This window comes from Balaenoptera ricei, chromosome 17 (assembly GCF_028023285.1).
Source record: "Balaenoptera ricei isolate mBalRic1 chromosome 17, mBalRic1.hap2, whole genome shotgun sequence".
NCBI lineage: Eukaryota > Metazoa > Chordata > Mammalia > Artiodactyla > Balaenopteridae > Balaenoptera > Balaenoptera ricei.
Genome location: NC_082655.1, coordinates 69,754,734 through 69,775,793, shown reverse-complemented (window position 1 = coordinate 69,775,793; position 21,060 = coordinate 69,754,734).

Below are 21,060 nucleotides of genomic sequence, written 5' to 3'. Positions count from 1 at the left end.
AGTCTCCCTGCTTCTGGCCTTTCCCCCCATCCCACCACCACGTCCCCAACAGTGGGAATGATTCTTCTGAGATGGAAGTAAAATCACGCCACTCCTGTAATCACACCCTTCTATGGTTCCCCATTTTACTCAGAGTAAGAGGCAGACCTACAAGGCTCTATGCATAATGCCCCTCCCCACCATCACTCAACCACTCTCTCCCTTGGCTGGCTCAGCTCCAGCCACCTGGCCTCCTTGCTGTTCTCTGAGCTTAAGCATGCTCTGCTTCCAGATTTTTGCACTTGTTCCCTCTGCCTAGGATCCTCTTCCTTCAGAGAATCCAAGGCTCACATCAGGTCTCTGCTCAAGCATTATCTGACCACACTACATGAAATAGCCATTCTCCACTCCTCTGTCCGTCTCACTCTGCTTTATTTTCCCCATGGCAGTTACCATTTCTCACACTATTTATTGCTTTGATTTTTGTTTGTTTTTTCCCCCTCTAGAATATAAGCTCCTCAAAGGCTGGGACTTTATTTTGACTATTACCATATCTGCAGTGCCTAAAAGAGGGATAGTTGTTGAATAAATGAATGAATGAATGAACAAACAAATGATCCTGTCTTAGCTCAGGCTGCTGTAACAAAATACCATAGACTGGGTGGCTTAAACAACAGAAACCCATTTCTCACAGTTCTGGAAGCTGGAAGTCCAAGACCAAGGTGCTGGCTGATTCAGTTTCTGGTGAGGACCCTCTTCCTGGCTCACAGCTGGCCGCCTTCTTTCTATGTCTTTACATGGCCTTTCCTCAGCGTGCGACCAGGAAGACCTCTCTCTCCCTCTCTCCCTCTCTCTCTCTCTCTCTCTCTCTCTCTCTCTCTGTCTGTCTGTCTGTCTGTCTCTCTCTCTCTCCCTCCCTCGCCCCGCCTTATAAAGCCACTAATCCTATTGGATTAGGATCCCACCCTAATGACCTCATTCAACCTTAATTACCTCTTAAAGCTATATCTCCAGATAGTCACACTGGAGGTTAAGGCTTCAGCATATGCATTTCAGGAGGACACAATTCAGTCCCCAGTGGATCCCATAATGAATTCCACTCCTACCATCATCAAAGAAATTGCCCCCTTAGGCTGCATTTCCTTTTGAACTCTTATCTCATTCAAGGTTGCACTTGGTATTCAATTAAACATAATTTTCAGAATTCCCTGGTGGCGCAGTGGTTAAGAATACGCCTTCCAATGCAAGGGACACGGGTTCAAGCCCTGGTCTGGGAAGATCCCACGTGCCTCGGAGCAACTAAGCCCATACACCACAGCTACTGAGCCTGCACTCTAGAGCCCACGGGCTACAACTACTGAGCCCGCGTACCACAACTACTGAAGCCCACGCACCTGGAGCCGGTGCTCCACAACGAGAAGCCACCACAATGAGAAGCCCGCGCACCGCAACAAAGAGTAGCCCCTGCTCACTGCAACTAGAGAAAGCCCGCCAGCAGCAATGAAGACTCTGTGCAGCCAAAAATAAATAAATAAATAAAATTATTTATTTAAAAAAAAACAAAAAAACATGATTTTCCCTGAACAAAAATGCTGCAGCTAGGGGATGTCATTTGGTCTGATTTTCCCAGGGTATGTGTAGGGGTGTCTCTGGACTTGGGAGAGATAGGGCCTTGTGCAAGTTCTCTCACAGTTAACAGTCAGATGTCCCTGAATACATATTTTTAAAAATTGAAAAAAAAAAATCAGAGTGTTTGTTGCAGTTACTTCTCAGTTCCTTATCTTCCTTGACTTGGAGCTTGATGAAATGTTACTTCATAAACAGAAGGTAATTGCAGCTGCTCTGACATGCTGTGTGTCCACACCACAGAGAAGCATGGAAATCCTTCCTGTTTGCCAATTGCCTCTGAAGCTGTGTAAGTATTAGGAACAACTTATAAAAGAAATACATTTAAGCAAATGTACCTCTCCTCTCTCTAGTATTGTAAATCTCTCCTTTCCTCTCTACCTCTCCTCTAGTATTGTAAATCTCCTTACTGTATGAATTGCCTTTCAGTCCTGGTCTATAGAATCATCTATGGACAAGTTTCAAAGTTTCAATATACAGATGCCTAGACAGAAAAAGAATCTTTCCTTGACCAAGGGCTAGTCAGGCTCCTCTGAGTCCTTTTCTTAACTAGGCCTCAAGCTTGGCTTATAAAAACCGCAGACCCTCAGCATAAATGATTCACCCTCCCCCACTCCATCCACCCCACACTCTTAAGAGAATTGAAGAAACACTAGCATAGTTTCTAACAGCTCAAGGCTGCATCCCCTTAAATTCCTGCCTGAGACAGCTCAGTGCTGCCAGGACAATTTACTTTTCTTCCCACTCAAACTTGGTGATAGGCAGATAGGCCCCCAAACCCCTTCTTAGAGCAGTTACATTAGAAAGCTTGCAATTATAAATCCTTTCTCTGCCCCTTTGAGACATTAATCTCTACCACCCAGAATTGTTTTCTCAAGAATCTCTCTTTGAAATGAGAACTTTTAAGGAGCTAACCTTTCACTCTGGCTACCAGCCCCTTTGGGAGAGTAAGGGGCTAATTTTGGTGGATACAGAGCACTAACTTGCACCACTGCCTCCTGTTTTAAAGCTAGGAGAAGTTTGTTTCTCCTCTGGGTAAGTGCCAATTAACAAACCCAGATGGCTTAGTCACACGGACCCTTAATGCCTCTCAGTGCCTTTCCCTTAGAATACCCCATCTTTAAAAACTCTCTTGCCTTAATTTCGACAAAGTTGCTTTCAGTTCATGCTTGACCCTCTTCCCTGTTGCAATCGTTTTTTCTGAATAAAATCTATCCTTACTGCTTTAACCTAGTGTACGAATTTATTAATCTTTGACAAGAGCAACCCCTGAGATGGTTTCTGTGGATCTAGGGAGGGGCCTAGGAATCAGGATTTTATAAAACTTCCGGGAAGAGTATTCTGATGCAGTCAGGATTGCAAATAACTGCTATAGGACAGCGGCTTTCAAGGTGGGGGCCCTGGACCAACAGCGTCATCAGCACCTGGGAACTTGTTAGAAAGGCAAATGCTTGGGCCCTGCTCCAAACCTGCTGAATCTGAGACTCGGGGGTGGGGGGGGGGGGGGGCGGGTAGGGCCCAGCAATCTGTGTTTTAAGAAGACCTTGTGGTGATTCTGACGGTTTGAGCATGCTGTAGGGTGTTAAATTTGCTCCATGAAATAGAATTAGGACTTGGTTAGTTAACTGTGACTTGGAACCTAGTTGTGTCAATAACTATTAACCTGAAGAATGTGTCTGCAAAATTTCCTACTCCTGCTCCACTCCTTCTCCCTCCTCTTTTCCATTTCGTTTTCTCTAAAATGAAAGCTAGAAGGACCCTAGTCCACCAATGCTCTTGGAAACCATTAATTTTTGAAACTGTAACACAATTGCTAAATGACAATGACAAAATCGGCCATGGGAAAGGGTGAGCAGAATCTAGAGTTCCTAAAATGGATTCTCATTCTCCTCCCTTTTAAAAATTCCTCAATACCCTAAAATGTGCCCTTGGCTAACATTTGTGTAACTGGTTATATGTTTCGGAGAGAAAGAAAAATGGTGGTATTCATACGGGATTGCCTTTCCTTTCTACTTTTACAGCTGAAGATTATGTTTGTTTCCAGAATACTCAGCACCAGGCCTTTGTAAGCCTCTTCCTTCTCACCACCAGAGAGCAGGAGGAATGCTAGGGACGTGGACAATCACGCCTTCCTGATGGAGAAGAGAAGGTCACTGAGAGAGCGTAGAGAAAAAAACGACTGTTTCTTCCTGCTTTCTGCTCGAGCCAGCAACAGACAGTTATGGCTCTTTTAATTCATTCCTTCATCTCATTTGCAAATGGAAAAACACATTCCACAAAAAAGAAGGCTCTGTTTCTGGAAACACTTGTTTCAGAAAAAAAAAAAAAAAAAAAAAAATCTGGTATGAGGAAGCTTTATTTTGGGGAAATATATTCTCTTTTATTTCTAATTTAAATATTTATGTAGTTTTGCAAAATACATGATATGGTAAAATAAATGAAAAATATTTACTTTTACACATACAAAGAGAGAAAGAGGATGAGAAATTCTTTTAAAGCATAGAAATATAGAAATTAATCCTTAACTTTGAAAACAAACAGTTTGGCAAAAGAGACACCTCTTTGTATTTCTTACACTAGAATTTTTATTTAGTAAACATGTGCTAGTTTCCAGAGTCTCGTCTCACTTAGGGGCGAACAAACAATATAATCTGGGGAGAAGCCATTCCTGAAAGGCATCAGTGATTTATTTCCTCTAAGAATTATCAGACCCCCTTGCTCTTCAAATGACTGAACGTGTTTGTGTCAAATTGACTTAGTTTTCAGTTATATCGGTGCTGCTTTTAACTGGCTTTCCAAGTCTTTAATAACTGCATGCAAAGTCTCAAATCTGGCTTGAACTACAATTGCTTTTATTTGTCTGAGCATTAGAGGCAACAGGTTAAACCAGTCTCCCAGAATCTGTCACCCCACACCCCAAACATATTTTATAAGAGAAACGTGAGTTCATCTGGGAGCAGCATGAGTGGTCTCTGCTGGGTCTTTGAAGTTAATTATTTCCCTATACTTCCTCCAGTGATATTATATACCACTCCACCTTGAAATCCTAGAGCCGTTTCTACAAGGTTCATTTCTCCACTTCATTAAGCAACAGGTCTTGCTGGCTAAGGGCTTTACAAAAAATAGTAGCAGCAAGAATAATTTTAGTAGCATTTCCTGACTCTGGGGTGTGACACACACTTGAACTTTCCACATTAAGAGGTAGTGGTAGTGCAGAGGGAAAATTCTAACCTTTCTGAAACCTTGTGACTGTCAAAAGTCGTGAGTAGGAGAGAAAACTGGAGAAGAAATCCCCGATCTGTAAATATATGATGTGTTTTATTTGCACACATGTATGGCCAGTGGGGTCAGAAGGGAGGAGGCAAACATGTCGAACAGTAACTAATTGTGAAGCAGGGTAAAATTAATGATAATATAGAGATTTATGCCTAGAGGTAAGGGAGCGAAGAGGCCAGAGAGACCCACTGAAGGGAGATTTTATGCAGCAGGCCCAGCAGTGGACCGATCCCAGTTTCAAATAAACACACTGTCAAGTGAGAAGGCAGGACTCAAATGGAACAGATTCAAAACAATATAATGTATATGAAAGTCCTTGGCACATGGTTTCACTTATTGTTGCAAGAAGCAGTTGGCGTTTGAGTTGAGCAGCTCTGAAGGATAAGATAATTTTAAAATAGGGAGAAGGGTATTCCAGGCTGAGGGAACAGCCTACAGACAGAGAATTGACTGTGTGAGGCTCAGGTGTGAAGCGGGGGGGAATGAAGGGCAGGTGGTGTGCTTCCAGCAAACGGTGCCTGGGGAGAGGAAAGAGAACATGGGGAGTTATCTTAGACAAAGCACTGAGAGCTTTGTGTAATGTCCTGTGGAGTTTGGAGGAAATGAAGAAAAAGGTGGTTATTTTACCTCCCCCTTCAGCCATAACATTAGCTTCTCTCTGGTCCACTTAGTTTGCTCAAAAATTACCAAAGGAAAGTAAGGAAATCAACATGTTCTCTTCCTCTATCCCAAGACCACTGATCCCACCTCGTGCCACGTCTGACATCCCCCCTCCCCCAGCTGTCCCGACTGCCAGAAGCAGCCCCCAAGCACAGCAGAGGAAGCTCAGGCACGGGAAATGTGTCAGAAAGTGGCTGCACGCTGTCCTGTGCAGAGAGAATGTTATGCTTTGTCCTTTAAGGAATTCTGTGGAAAAGATACATGTCAGCTGATAGATCCAGATGGTGCCTGGTACTCAGTAGGTCCTCGATAAATGTCTAGTACATTGAGTTTTATTTGTTTATGAGCTCTTCATTAAAAACAACTCTGCCACTTTTTGTTTTGTGAATCTTCCTAAGTCAATCTCCTCAATAAACAGCATTAAAAACATTAAGGATTGGGGTGTTGTCAGTTTTGAGCCTAAATGCTTAAACCTTTCTGCCACAGCTCTCATTACCATTTGGGTATTATTTGAGAAAATAATAAACATGATATTTTTCTGATTATAAAGGTAATGCATATTACAGGCATACCTCTGAGATATTGCAGGTTCAGTTCCAAGCCAGCCAATAAATCAAATATCGCAATAAAGTAAGTCACAAATTTTTTGGTTTCCCAGTGCATATAAATGTTACGTTTACTGGTCTTTTAATGGCAGCTTGGTATTCCATTCCCTTACTGTCATTTGATGCACCTTTTGCTGAGTTCATAAGGAGGCTATGATATTTATATCAGTTGGCATAAATTATGTTTCTCTGAATATTTCATTAGGATAAATTAGTAGAATAAAGTTACTAAGTCCTAGTGTTATTTAAAAAAGTTATGTTTACATTAGCATTACGTCAAAAAAACAAAGGACATACCTTAATTTTAAAATACTTTATTGCTAAAAATTGCAAACCATCATCGGACAACGCAGGGTTGACATAAACCTTCAATATGTAAAAGACGCCGTATCTGCGAAGCATAATAAAGTGAAGCACAATACAACGAGGTATGTCTGTATGTAAAATCTGGAAAATATCAGACTTCCTCTCTTTCAAAATCCCCCCAAAAACGATAACCAGAATCACCCATTGTATTAGTTTCCTATCGCCGTAACAAATTCCCACAAATTCCGTGCCTTAAAACACCTTAGTTATAATCATTAAAGCTACTTGGAATGTAAGTGGATACTGAAGAATCAGGAAAGTTGCCCCTGTCTGTTTTCCTGAATTCCAAGGCCAATGGAAATAGAGTGAATGTATTAGTGTGTATTGAGTCATGAGTTGACTGAATTTGGCAAGAAAATTTGAAAACTCTCTTTCTGGGAAGAATCAGGGTTGTTCCAATAAAAACAGGAGCCCTTGGCAGCTGTGAAACCCGTATGTGTTCACACTTGTAACACAACCTCGTATTAACCATGCTTCAGCCTACTGAGTTCTGTGAAAACGAAGAGACCCAGTTTATACACATATTCTAATATTTTGTGTCTGACTGGGCAACTATTTTCTTCCTCCTGCAGTGTTCTAAGATTACACAAATGTACAGAAGAGTACTATTGATATCAGATATTTTTCTCCTGGCAGGTCACTCATGAGTCATCATCAAAGATTTTCATAGGACTGTCCTCACAGAGGATTCTCTAGGTAGGGAGTTGAAAGCAGTATAGCAATCACGCTTTGAAGAAATTTCCAAATGGCAAAAATCTGTTTGAGTAATCAAGTAAAATCAAGAAAACCATTTGGCGTTTACTTTGAGTAACTTAATTATAACTGCAAAGGGTATGCTGTTTATTTATAGAGCACCTTTCCCCAAAAGACATACACTCACTAAATTACTATGTTCTCCCTTAGAAGACAGGAAGGAAGAGACATTTTGGTGAAGTTTATCTTATCTGATGATAAGAGAAAAGGGTCTCTTATTCCTTTTTTTCTTTCCCCATTTTTCTCATCCTTTTAGACCCCAAATTCCAAATTGGTGAAAGGGTGAGCAGTAACCCAGACCAGAGCTGGGGTGACAAGTAAGAGGAGTCCCTTGTTGTTTTCATCCAGGGGTCTCCCTGTCTCTTGAGGTCTAGGTAGAATGAAATCAACGCCCCAATTCCAAGGCTTGTGGCTGATTTCCGTAAATACCTAGGCAGTTTACAGTCTCAAAGTCTCAACTGGCTCCAAACTTTTATTTCCTCAGTTTATGGGTTGTCTAGGTGTCTCACATGTTTGGTTCTGTTCAGCAATGCATTGACTCAGATGTCACATTCAGGCTCTTTTCCAGTTTTCACGCACACACACACACACACACACACACTCCCACAAGTTGATTTGCACGGTAAGTGGACCTTATTGATTTAAGAGAGAGCTGGAAGTAGAGAATTCCAAGGGAATTTTTACTCCCTCTCATTCTCTCTACCTTACCTGGTGCCCCAGTTTCACATCATCATCAGCTGGGCTCCTCCTTCCTCTCTGAGGCAAAACAAATTCCTCTTGCTGTATCATGCAGAACCAGTAAGACCTTTCTGTGTTGCCTCAGCACCTTCCCACAGGCCTCAGGTGTTCACCTCCTCCAAATGGCTCATCAAGTTGTGTCCCTTCCTAAGAAGAATTCTGGTGCCAGCTGTTAAGAAAATAAAAATTTCAACCCTTCATAATTTATTTTTAAACTCCAGTGTTTTCAGTCAAAAGAAAACTAATATTTCTGCCATTCAACAAGTAAAAGAAATCTTTTGCCAGGCATTATTCTCGGAGCTGGGAACCCAGCAGGGAATACGACACAGTCTTATTGCAGAGTTTCTGTCTCCTGGAGGAGAAATGTTTTAAACAAATAATGATGTGAATAATTTAGTAACAACTGTGGTAATTACCACAGAGGGAAATTTCTGAGTATTATTTGGAAGGGCGCGGCAGTGGCAGAAAGGGGTGAGGGGTGAGGAGTGAGGGAAAGTTTTCCTGACACATTTAATCTGCCCAGCATTAGAAAAGGCTGCTTTACTCATAGGCCAATGTGCTTTTGTCTGCAACTGTGCCGCCTCTGAGGAGACAACTAAAATCAGAGGGACAACATTTGTTGAGTTTCTGTCATGAATTAACATATAATTAATTCAACAAACACTTATTGAGGGGCTCCTATGTGCCTGATACTCTGCTAAGAGTATATATAACAGCTTATACGTAGCCTAGAGAGGGTGACAGAAAATATTCAGAAAAATAAAGAAGTATGGTATTATCAGGCAGTATGACGTGAAATAACTGAAAAGAGGTGATGGGTGGGTGTGTGGTCAGGAAGGGCCTCACCGGGTGCAGAGGCCTGGATGGTGAGGAGCTGGCTGAAGAGGGTCTTGTTAAAGGAAAGGTGTGTTCAAAGGTCCTGAGGCAGAAACGACACTGTTGGCTTGTCTGACCACAGAGAAATGCAGAGGTGAGAGTAAGTAAGTGAGAGGAAGGGGAAGATGTTCTTGGCATGGAGCCAGGGTCCTGTTTAGGTAGGATTTTGTAGGCCATGGGAGGAGTTAGAGTTTTTTCCCGAAGAGAAAAACGAAGAGATCCGTAGGGGAGTGACTTATCTGATTTATGTTTTAAAAGATCATTCTGGGTGCAGGATAGAGAATAGATTGTTTATCACAGTGTTTTATAATAAACAACCTAAACATCTATTAATCCAGAATTGGTTAAATAAATAATGGTATGGCAGTTTCTCAAAAAACTAAAACTGGAAATATCATATGATCCAGCAATTCTACTCTACTTTGGATATATATCCAAAGAAAATGAAAACACTAATCTGAAAAGATACATGGACCCCAACGTTCATAGCAGCATTATTTACAATAGCCAAGATATGGAAACAACCTAAGTGTCCATTTAACAGATGAATGGGTAAAGAGGATGTGATATATATCACATAAATATAACAAAACAGAAACAGACTCACAGATATAGAGGACAAACTAGTGGTTACCAGTGCTTAAGAGAAACTGCCATGTACATAGTAACAATACACAAGCAACAATTACAATGATTACAATTACTATGTAATAGTAAAATAAGCAACAAGGATATACTGTACAGCACAGGGAAATATTTTATATTATATAATGGCACAGCCATTATTTTACAATAACTTTAAATGGAGTAAATCTATAAAAATATTGAATCACTATGTTGTACACCTGAAACTAATATTGTAAATCAACTATATTCAATTAAAAAAAAGGAAAAAAATGGTGGCATGTCTATATGTTGACATGGAAAGATGTTCACCTTGTAGTAACTGGGGCAAAAAATCAACTTACAATATAATGAATCTATTGAGCTTTAGTCTGATAGGATGTAAACAAAAATGCTTATATTTTTTGTCTCTGGATGGTGACAATATACAATTTTTTTCTTCTTTTTTGTTTACCTATATTTTCTAGTTTTTCCGTGTGAGTAATAAAAGGGGTATATAGAAATAAGTTCATGAGTCATAAGATTAAGAGGTGGCCTGACAGAGAAAACATTGAAATACAGTAATGTGATATTTTCACTTACCAAGAATTATATTTACAGCTTACTTCAAAGCATGAAGACCTTGCAGCATATTTCAAATGTTATGTCATAAAATTTATAATGGAAAACTGAAAGTGTGATTACATGAGTTATTATTCCTTAAAATTATAGTTCATAGTATTTATCTTTTCCTGGCAAGTATCATTGACTTTGATCATACATTTCCTCAGGCCCAGTATGAAATTCTTTCCCACTTGAGTGCTGACTTTTGGGAGTGCTTCTGACTGTGTTGCCTTGCTGCATTTTTTTTTGAACTGGCATTAGAAAATATTTCTATTTTCCACTTAAAATTCCAAGAAAAATAATTAGAAGAATGGGAAACTAAAACTCAATGGAATATATCTGAGCTACTGAGAACTTTTATGAGTTGTTCCCCTGGTTTTTTCTGAAATCATTGCATAATTTTAGACTTCCACTTAATTCTTTTCGTTCAAGGTGTTTACCGTTGGGTGAAGTTTTAAGTCCCTCATATGTTAGCTGTTCAATAACAGTAGCACATCTGACCAAATGCCAATGGGCCAGAATTTATGATTTTCTAATGGCAGCAGTGTGGGTTAAGTTCCCTACAATCTTGGTCTTTCTGATCTCCCTTTGTTAAGTTTCAGAGGAATCCTTTGAATTTTAAATTTCATGTCAAGTTTTACAACACTAGATTGCTGCAAATGTCATCAGGTTTTTGACTTGTATGCTTGCAAAAACTGAAGGTTTTTTTTTTCTTGTCCATTACTGTCTTTTTGAAATTATTCTCTGTCACTGTTGTGTAAGATAACTTGGACTTCCTAGGTCCTCCGATGATCTGTGTCGATAACAATTTTAAATAAACCATGTAGAAGACATATACATTACTAATCTTGCTAAGGGAAAAGTGTGAATAAAAAGCTATTTTTAGGGGTCTTCCCTGGTGGCGCAGTGGTTGAGAATCTGCCTGCCAATGCAGGGGACACGGGTTCGAGCCCTGGTCTGGGAAGATCCCACATGCCGCGGAGCCACTAGGCCAGTGAGCCACAACTACTGAGCCTGCGCTCCGCAACAAGAGAGGCCGCGACAGTGAGAGGCCCGCGCACGGCGATGAAGAGTGGCCCCCGCTTGCCACAACTAGAGAAAGCCCTCGCACAGAAACGAAGACCCAACACAGCCAAAAATAAATAAATAAATTTTTAAAAAAAAGCTATTTTTAAAAATTTATTTAATTAATTAATTTATTTATCTGCGTTGGGTCTTTGTTGCTGTGCGCGGGGTTTTCTCTAGTTGCAGCGAGCGGGAGCTTCTCACTGCGGTGGCTTCTCTTGTTCCTGTTTCTGAGTCACAGGATAACCAACCCCATTTCGCTGTAGTCACGCTCTTGTTTTTTTCAGTATGCTGCCCTCTGGTCAGCTCCAGCAGACAGGGTTTCTCCCTTCAGAGGACTTGGGGCTTGTCTGGAGCCAGGGACACTTTGGCCTCTTCTCCCGTTCCTTTGTGATTTACAGACAGACGGAGAAAGGAGGGATGTTTCTGAGAATTTGCAGACCTTTATCTAAGCTTTTTTTTTTTTTTTGGTCTGTCATTGAACTTGGATGGCCTGTAGAATTTCAGAAACAGTTGCTGGTGTGAAGGAGCAGGGCTGCCTTAAGTGGACATATTTAGCACTGGATAAAATAAGTTAAGGATCGTCAGTAACATGTAAATAGAGATTTCAGCCATTTCCACTAAACTTTGCTGCATGAGAAAGACAGAAGAAAGAGGATCTGCTGTTATTTTGTGTGCAATTAAAACAGGCTAGTCTTCCCAGAGAAGTACTTGTTGAAATTGGAAAACTGTGGACAGAGTATAAGCTTCCCAACCTGTTGTTAGATGCTGCACTTCTCACCACACTGCCACCAGGGATGGGAAAGCTTTTTTTTTTTCTGTTTGTGACTTCCAATCCATACAAGACCAGTCAAAGGTAAAGGGCACATCTGAAATAATTTGAAAGTATACTTCAATTTCATGTAATGTCCAGTTCAGAGAAAAGAGTGGGTAGATAATATAGAAGAAATTGGAAAGGTGCAAGAGAGAAGAAAAGATAAACGAGTGGTAGATAAAGTAGGAAGATGAATTGGGCAGCGGAGGAAGAGAGGAGAGAAACTATAGAAAAAGGAAGAAACACAGGCTTGAGGATGCTACACTCCTATCACTGCTTTTTAAAGTGCTAACTTACACAGGACCTTCAAGTTTCCTTACACTATTCTGAATGGGATTCCAATAGAAACTTACAGTGGGGGAAATCCATTTCCTGGGATACTGTTTGCTAAATTGGGTTTTGTAACCCGCATTCTTGAGGAAGGTGGGTCTTTGGTTCAAATTGGATGGTTTCCATTTGATGATAATCTTCTAAAATGTTAATGTAAGCATATTATGGATCACCAGGACGACCACTTTATAACAGAATACTGTCTCACAATTTCATGGCAGTGCTTACTTTTATACTTGCTATTGGGTAGGTGTAAAATAGCACTGGGTTACTCTAATTCTCACGGGCTAATGATAAAAGAGTACTGGTTAACTTAATAAATGATGTATTTGTGCCAATTAGAGTCCAAATTAGTCATTTGGTGCTTGTAAAGAAAATGATATTTGAATAGAGAAAAGTAGTGGGAGAATGGAGTGATTTCTGAAGGAAGATGCATTTAGACAGGAGGGGCACAAGGAACACAAGAGAGCCCACCTTAGACTTGGTACCACCATCTCATTGCGAATGGCAATTTGGTTTCAGCAAAAGCGCATAATCCATGACATTAATGTTGTTAATTTGAGTTTTATTCATTTTTCTAATTTTGTTTAAATTTAATTGGTAAAGTTATTTGTGGATTTAAAATCTATGAAGGTCATAATCATGAGATGTTTAAATAATAATAATAATATAATAAACACAAATTAGGGTAAGTCTATGAGTCTGGAGGATTCTAATATTTAAAAAGGGGTCTGTTCATTACCCAAGTTTGAGAAACACTGCTCTAAACTGAAGTGGAAGATCACTATTACCTCGGGGGCTAAGTAATATCAAATTATGGACCAATACTATTAAAAAGTCTAGAAAGTCTTGCCAAAACTGAATCATGTTTGACTATTGGTTTTTTTAAATCACTTCATAAGTGTTTTGTATTCATTTACAATTACTATTTTGGGGCAATGGGTCTTAGTATCCTTGCTTTAATTTTTTTCTCCTTCTAGTAGTTCTGAAAACAAATTGTTAGTGATAAAAAGTATTGACCATTTCAAATGTCCATTTATTCTTTCAATAATATTTATCAAATGGAAAGTATTGCCAGGCAAATTACTTATGTAAATTTATATTATTTATAAATTTATATATTTATATACATATTAATATTGTATATATTTACATACATATTAAATATATACTTACATAATGTTTATATATAAGTATATAAAGTAAATAAAATATATACATATATTTATATATACAATTTGATTGATCAATAGAGAGATATAGATAGATAAAACATGGTTCTTGGGCTTGAGAAGCTCAAAGTTTAGCAGAGGAGATAAATGTGAAAACATATAACTACAAAACAATAGAAATTATTGCTCTAATAGATATGTGAACTGGAGCAAAGAAAAGAGAGAAACTAGCTTTGCCTGCAGGTGGAAAAGAAGGAATTCACTTGCATTACGACTTATCATTACTCTTACCTGTGTTATAAATTACAATTTTCACATTCCAGAGTAAGAGGAGAATATCTGTGTAGGGGTTTTTTTTCAGCTTTACTGAAGTATTATTGACATATAACATATGTTAGTTTAAGGTGTACAATGTGATGAGTTGATGCACATATATATTAATATAAATTGTGAAATGATTACCATGATAAGGTTTGTTAACATCTTCATCCTGTGTAGAATTTAAAAAATTTATCTCTACAGTGTGTGTGTGTGAAAAAAAAAAAAAAAAAAAAACCAACAAAAGTGAAAAAAAAAAACCAAAAACCAACAAAAGTAAAAAAAAAAAAAAAAAAAAAAAAATTTATCTCATTAAACAAACAAGCCTGCAATAGTGTTGAGAGTGTGATACAAGAATTTGCTGCACATGATAACAATTGTATAATGTACCCAGGAAATGTTGCAATGGCTCTTATTACATAAACCATAACTTAAATTTATGATGGCAGATGTAAATAGAATACAGTGGACAGTATGATGCACTAGACATAAGCATCACTTCATTCATCCATGCATTTGAAAAACTGTACCTTTGGTGGGCAAGATATTGCATAGGTGCTAATGAGAAAAAAATTTTTTTTAATTTTTATTTTATATTGGAGCATAGTTGATTACCAATGTTGTATTAGTTTCAGGTGTACAGAAAAGTGACTCAGTTATACATATGCATGTATCTATTCTTTTTCAAATTCTTTTCCCATATAGGTTATTACAGAATATTGAGCAGAGTTCCCTGGGCTACACAGTAGGTCTTTGTTGGTTATCTATTTTAAATATAGCAGTGTGTACATGTCAATCCCAAACTCCCAGTCTATCCCTCCCCCCACCCATCCCCCCTGGTAACCATAAGTTCATTCTCTAAGTCTGTGTCTGTTTCTGTTTTGTAAATACAGTAAGTCCCCTACATACAAACGAGTTCCATTCAGAGAGCACGTTCATAAGTCTTTTGTTCATAAGTCCAACAAAGTTAGCCTAGGTACCCAACTAACACAATCAGCTATATAGTACTGTACTGTAATAGGTTTATAATACTTTTCACACAAATAATAATAAAAAACACACACACACAAAAACATTTTTAATCTTACAGTACAGTACCTTGAAAAGTACAGTAGTACAGTACAACAGCTGGCATACAGGGGCTGGCATGAGTAAACAGGCAAGAAGAATTACTGTACTGACTGGAGGAGGGAGAGGAGGTGGGAGATGGTAGAGCTGAAAGATCGTCAGCAATAGGAGACGGAGGGCAAGCTGCAATTTCACTCACGCCTGATGTCGATGTCACAGGTTCTGGTTCCTTGCTGGATTCAATTCTATCTACCCTCTTGAAAAAACGATCCAGGGATATCTGGGTAGTAGCTCTTTCTTTTTTCTCATCATAGATGACACAGTAGCACTGGATTGCATTCTGAACGGCTGCTGTAATCTTCGTGTACCGTTCTATGTTTGGGTCCTGTGCCTCAAAAACTAATGGTGCCTCCTCAAATAAAGAAAATCCCCTTTCCATTTTCTGCATCGTGAATCTCTTTGGTTCTTCAGTTACTTCTTCCCCTTGTCTCTCTTCGTCCTTTGTCTGGGCCTCCAACTCCATCAGGTGTTCATTAGTAAGCTCCTCATGTTGCACAGCAAGGAGTGCAATGAAATCGTCCTCTTGCAGATCTAGCTCCAGCGATGTTTCCATCATTATCACTTGGTGCTTCTTAGTGGTACCAGCTACATCACTGCTGCTTTTACGTTTGCTTCCCGACATCCTGGACTTGAAATAAAGATACTGTACTACTGTACTCTATACAGTACTGTACAGTAAAGTACACAAAAGCACAACCACTTGTAGAGGATGCACGCACGTGACAATGTACGCCAGACACATGAACTAACTTACGTGATTGGACATGTGAATGCACGTTCGCGTCTTTGAAAGTTCGCAACTTGAAGGTTTGTATGCAGGGGACTTACTGTAACTTTATTTGTATCATTGAGAAAACAAAAATTAATAAGGCATTTTCCTACTTCAAGGAGATTATAACCTAGTAAGGGGGGTAAAAGATATTCAAATGACTATGATCCAGAGCAGTTTGTGCTGTGTTCTAAGAACCAAGTAACCAAAATATGATAAAGGTCAGAGAAAATGCTTAGTTTGGGTATGAGGGATGGCTTCTTGGGAGAACATGGGTTTGAGCGAGGTCATATGGGATAGGTATACAGAATTTTGTTGGTGGCTATCACGGAGAGAGGGTGTGTGTCCCAATCATAAGAATCCTTTGAATCACATGAGCACATTTGTAGAGGTGGGAAAGGAGAAGTCATCTTTCAGGAACAGCAAGCACTCTGGCTGAGTCTGAGTATAAAGCACACGTAGCAGAGTTGTGGGAGATAATTTTCAAAAGGTCAATTAGTAGTAGGTCATAGGTGGCCTACAGAATCTCAGGAAAAACAGTTCTACAAACATTTATTGAGGGCTTGTAATATTTCAAGAGTTGGGAATTCAAAGATGAATGAAACAAAGCCTATGCCCTTGGGATCTCAGACACACAACCGTTGATGCCTTGGAGATAGCATAGTGCGCTGATTACAAAATGTGAGGGTACGTGCTGTCACGAAGATACATGCAAAGGATATGGGAACAATCACCTCTCACGGGGAGAGTCAGAGAAAACACCCGAGAGGAGATGCTATTGTAACTGGGTCTTGATGAATGAGTGCAGAAAAAATAAGAACATAACATTTCCCTTGCATACAAAGTCCCAGAGACATACAAGGGATGGCTTAGTCAAAGAGCAAAGTGTGGTCCAACGTGACTCAAGGGGAAAGTGTTGGGAGCTGAGGCTGGAAAGGAAGATCGGGGTCAAAGTGAGAAGTGCCTTGTGTGTTGTGGTAAGGAATTTGGACTTAAGTCTTCTTGGCCAGTGATTTTCAGTCTTTTGGGTTGGTGGTGTACCTTCAAAAACTAGAATTTGTTGCAGGACAGTGGAAAAGATGAAAGGTTTGGAAACACTAGACAAACCAGCAGCAATTACAGCGCAAGCAATCGTATGGTACAATTATGGTCTCGCAGTGTTTATAAAAGCGTCCCTAGTTACTGCACTATTCACTTGGTTGGTCTTCAGTGCATTTCTTTGGGAATTGAGCTATGTACTCCCAGACAGTGCATCTTGAATACTTGGTGATGTTGTCACAAGTTCCAATAAGCACAAGACACTTCCCTTGGCATAGACTTGATGTTACTCTAAGCCTCTTCCCGCCTAGTCAGGTGGTACTCTATGTAACACCCCACAAGTTGCTCAGATCAGCATTCTGTTTGACGGAAATTGCTGTTAAAAGTTTGGGGCTTCCCTGGTGGCGCAGTGGTTGAGAATCTGCCTGCCAATGCAGGGGACACGGGTTCGAGCCCTGGTCTGGGAAGATCCCACATGCCACGGAGCAACTGGGCCCGTGAGCCACAACTGCTGAGCCTGCGCGTCTGGAGTCTGTGCTCCGCAACAAGAGAGGCCGCGATAGTGAGAGGCCCGCGCGCCGCGATGAAGAGTGGCCCCCGCTTGCCGCAACTAGAGAAAGCCCTCGCACAGAAACGAAGACCCAACACAGCCATAAATAAATAAATAAATAAATTAATTAATTAAAAAAAAAAAAAGTTTGAATGCTGGCAAAACCAAATTTTACCTTATTGGTCAAAAGGTGGCAGGACGTTTGCAAAGCATACAAGGTATAGGGACAAAGTGCTGTGTCTTACCAGATGAAAACACTTGCTGCAGGCAATAGAAAATCTTGAAAGACTTTTAAACAGATGGGTCCTATAACCAAAATGATGATACGAGTAGATTTACCAAACTGCCATGTGCAAAATGCAGGAAGGAGAGGCCAGGAGCTGGGAGACCATTTAAGGCCAGAACTAGGATCAGAACTAGGGTGTCAGTAGAAAGGGAGACTAGGGGCCACTTTATTAAGGGAGTAGGGGACTTGGCAATTGATTGGTTGGGGAAGGAGTGTCATGAAGAGGAGCCAAAGATGATTTGACATTTTATGCCCAGATGAAGAGAAGAATATTGGTGCCATCAACGTAAATAGGATAATCAGGAATCACAGCTATTTAGAATTACATGAGAAATGTGGCTCAGGGTAATTGAGTTTTAAATGGTAGTTATAAATTAACCAAGATCAGTTATGCCTTTAAGAATATTCTTACTGTTCTAGTAAATACCCAGGGAAAATATATATTGCTCAAAATAGCAATTCAGCAATTGGCCTTTTACTCTTAGTGTTTCATATATAACTCCCTTTAAATGCAATTTTGATTTTTAAAAGGTGATTTACCTACAATTTTTGTGCAACCCATTCGTATAAATATGTTCCCAACCCTTATAGGCCTTAAGAAGGAGTATTCTGGGGGCTATACCTCCTGGGAAGTGGGAGTGGCTCTAAACCACTTGCCAGCCTAGGGATTCTAGTAAGACTATTTCTCCCGAGAAACATGCCTGTAAGGTTTCTTCTATGGCCCCTACCCTTCCACCCTGGGGTGGAGCTTGTGCAGATACCCTCAGTCCAGAACACGGGAAAGTACCAGCCCTAGTAGGCAAACTTTAAGCAGAGTGGTAACTAGGTGACCCTAATTTTTGAGCCCTATTATACTACTTTTCTTACTACAAATGAAGAAGTTAAAAACAACTTTCACTTGTTAGTTATTTCCCCAATTTGAAAAGACAGAAGCCAAACCCCCAGAACGCTTTATCTGGGTTATCCCAGAATAACCCAAATCCACAATTTAATGGACCCAAGCACAACCTAGAGTGACTGGGAAAAAAAGACTTTTCTTATGATGTGTATGTAAACCAGAGTCAGAAGCTCGAGATTTCCTTGGGGTGCCTGTGATGTCTTTGTCAGTGGTCCTCATCTTATTCCAGAAGTACACAAGATGTCACAGGGGTTGATTTCATTGGCCTTCATACCACTAGATCAGTTTGCAGTACAAAACATATCAAAACACACATCCTTGACAGTCTGGAACCATAGCCATGTTCCCTGTAAGAGCTGTCAGTGGTACCCTGCAGGGTGATAGGAACTTGGGGTCGAGGAGCCTGCCTTCCAGAATAGGGAAGGTGAATGGGGGAGGAGAAGTGTTAAGACTGGCGAGTTTTCTTTCTTTTTCCTGAATTGTTCTTGTTTTCAGCAGCATTTCCCCCCTCTCATCCACTGCTGAATCTAGAGTTCTCTAAATGAATGATCTAATTATTAAAGGCTAATGGCTTAACACAATTTCATTTTTTTTTTCTCCTGGCCCCTGAACGATCATGAAGGTGTTGGTGGAGTGAGAGTTATAACTGGCACATGAAACTTTACGGTAGAAGGCACCTTGCTGTTCCAGCTTTGTAGTAAAAAGGGCGGGTGGGTGCCATTGATAATGGCCAAAGTAAAGACCTTGCCTTGGTCATTTCTGCATTTCCCACTCCTCTGTGTCAGTTAGAGGCAGCACTGAACTCCTGAATAAAGCTCATGGGGATTATCTACCCTCCTCCCAGAGCCCCGAGATATAGATCAAGCATTCCGGTTTCAGACACAATAAGGGGAGTACAGCACAGGTGACAAAATTATGAAGATATATTATCCTTTTCTCCAAATATTAGGAGACTCATCTCCCCTCTCTATTCATGTTGCTTTGATTAATGGTATTTCCATGGGGCCTGTTTCCCACTTTCAAATGTAGGATGAAATTAAGGAAAGCAGATTAAGAGTGAATAAAATGTGCAATGTTCTCTCAAGCCATTCCAAATTTTGGAATGTTTTGGCTAAACAACTTTTTTAAAAAAATCTTTCCACCTAGACCAAGCCCTGGAGTCAGGGTGTGTGGTGAATGGTGCTGCTTGGAGCACAAACGTCTATAGCTGTAACCTTGGGGTGACCTCATAGGTCACCGTGCCATCAGGGACTGAAGGATGGGATCTGCTTTCTTCGTTTAACAAGGGTCCATTTCCAGCAGGAGCTCAGCCCTGCATATAGGTTATCTCAAAAATAAGATGCATATTTCATCAATATAAATCTGATTTCAAGGATTAGAGCCTTTGACTTAAGTTTTTAAACACAAGTGTTTGACTAGTTTTGAATGGAATAGAATAAGTTATTCCTTCTTTCCCTACCTCTTGGGCAGGAGGAAGTGTTTTTTTTGTAGCCCATTAGTGGGGTAACTCTGGCTTCCATCTTGCACACCAACCCATTGCCTTTGGCTAGAGATGTCTATTATTTTATGATAGCCTCACTTCTGGGGTTTTCTAACAGCTGCTTCTGTTTGCTACTTTGCATTTTCTCAGCTTCTCTTCACAATCTCATAATCAAGTAAGAGTCTATTAATTCATTTATTTTTTTCAGCTTATTAATGTACAGCCATGCCTCCTGGCTGCAAAAACATGAATCAGTGGGGAAAAAAATTCAATAATTAATGAGAGTTTCATTCCCCCCAGCTTACAACATTCAGAAAAAATCACTCAAAATCTTACAATGTGGACTCAACCTTTAATTCTTAAAGACAGAAAACATAAACTCTGGACGAGAGAAAGAATGCTTTCAAAATGGATTTTTCTTTTTTTTTTAAGTCTAGGAATTGTTAACAGGATCATGCTGGCCAAATGTGATTGATATGAGGCAAGATTGAAGGAGCCTAATACTGTCACTCTTTGACTCTCCAAGGACTTCAGAGCACTAGTCATTTCACGAACACTCACCTTTGACAAAGAAAGAACAGTCTCATTTTGTCTGTTCTATTTAAATGGGCCCAGTTTTAGGGGAAAATGAAACAGTTCTCAGAGCACAGACCATTGCTAAACTGGAAATACTTTTATTTATTGGACACATGTTTTATTTGAACATCTCCAATGTGCCATAACCCATGCCCTCATATAATAACATTTTATTTGAGCAAATACTGTGGGATCACAGATAGAAGAGGCCGAAAACCTTGTCTGGAGAGATGGGGAACTATCAAGGTCTGTGAAGAATATGGGGTTTTACCCTACTTGGAAGCTAACAAGCTAGCCTGGTACCATTTCATGGATGCTGGGAGAAGGCATGAGACAGGACAGAGACAAGTGACTTTATTAATCATAGCACAGTGACCAGCACTAGAATGATGTTGACACCAGGTTCCCATGCCCCCCAGATCCCATGGGGCACACAGGTGGGCCTAGATGGATGCTTGCACATGCCAAGTGTTGTGTTATAGGAGAAGAACACTGAGCTTAAGGAATTTACCATTTTTACAGTGAGCAGC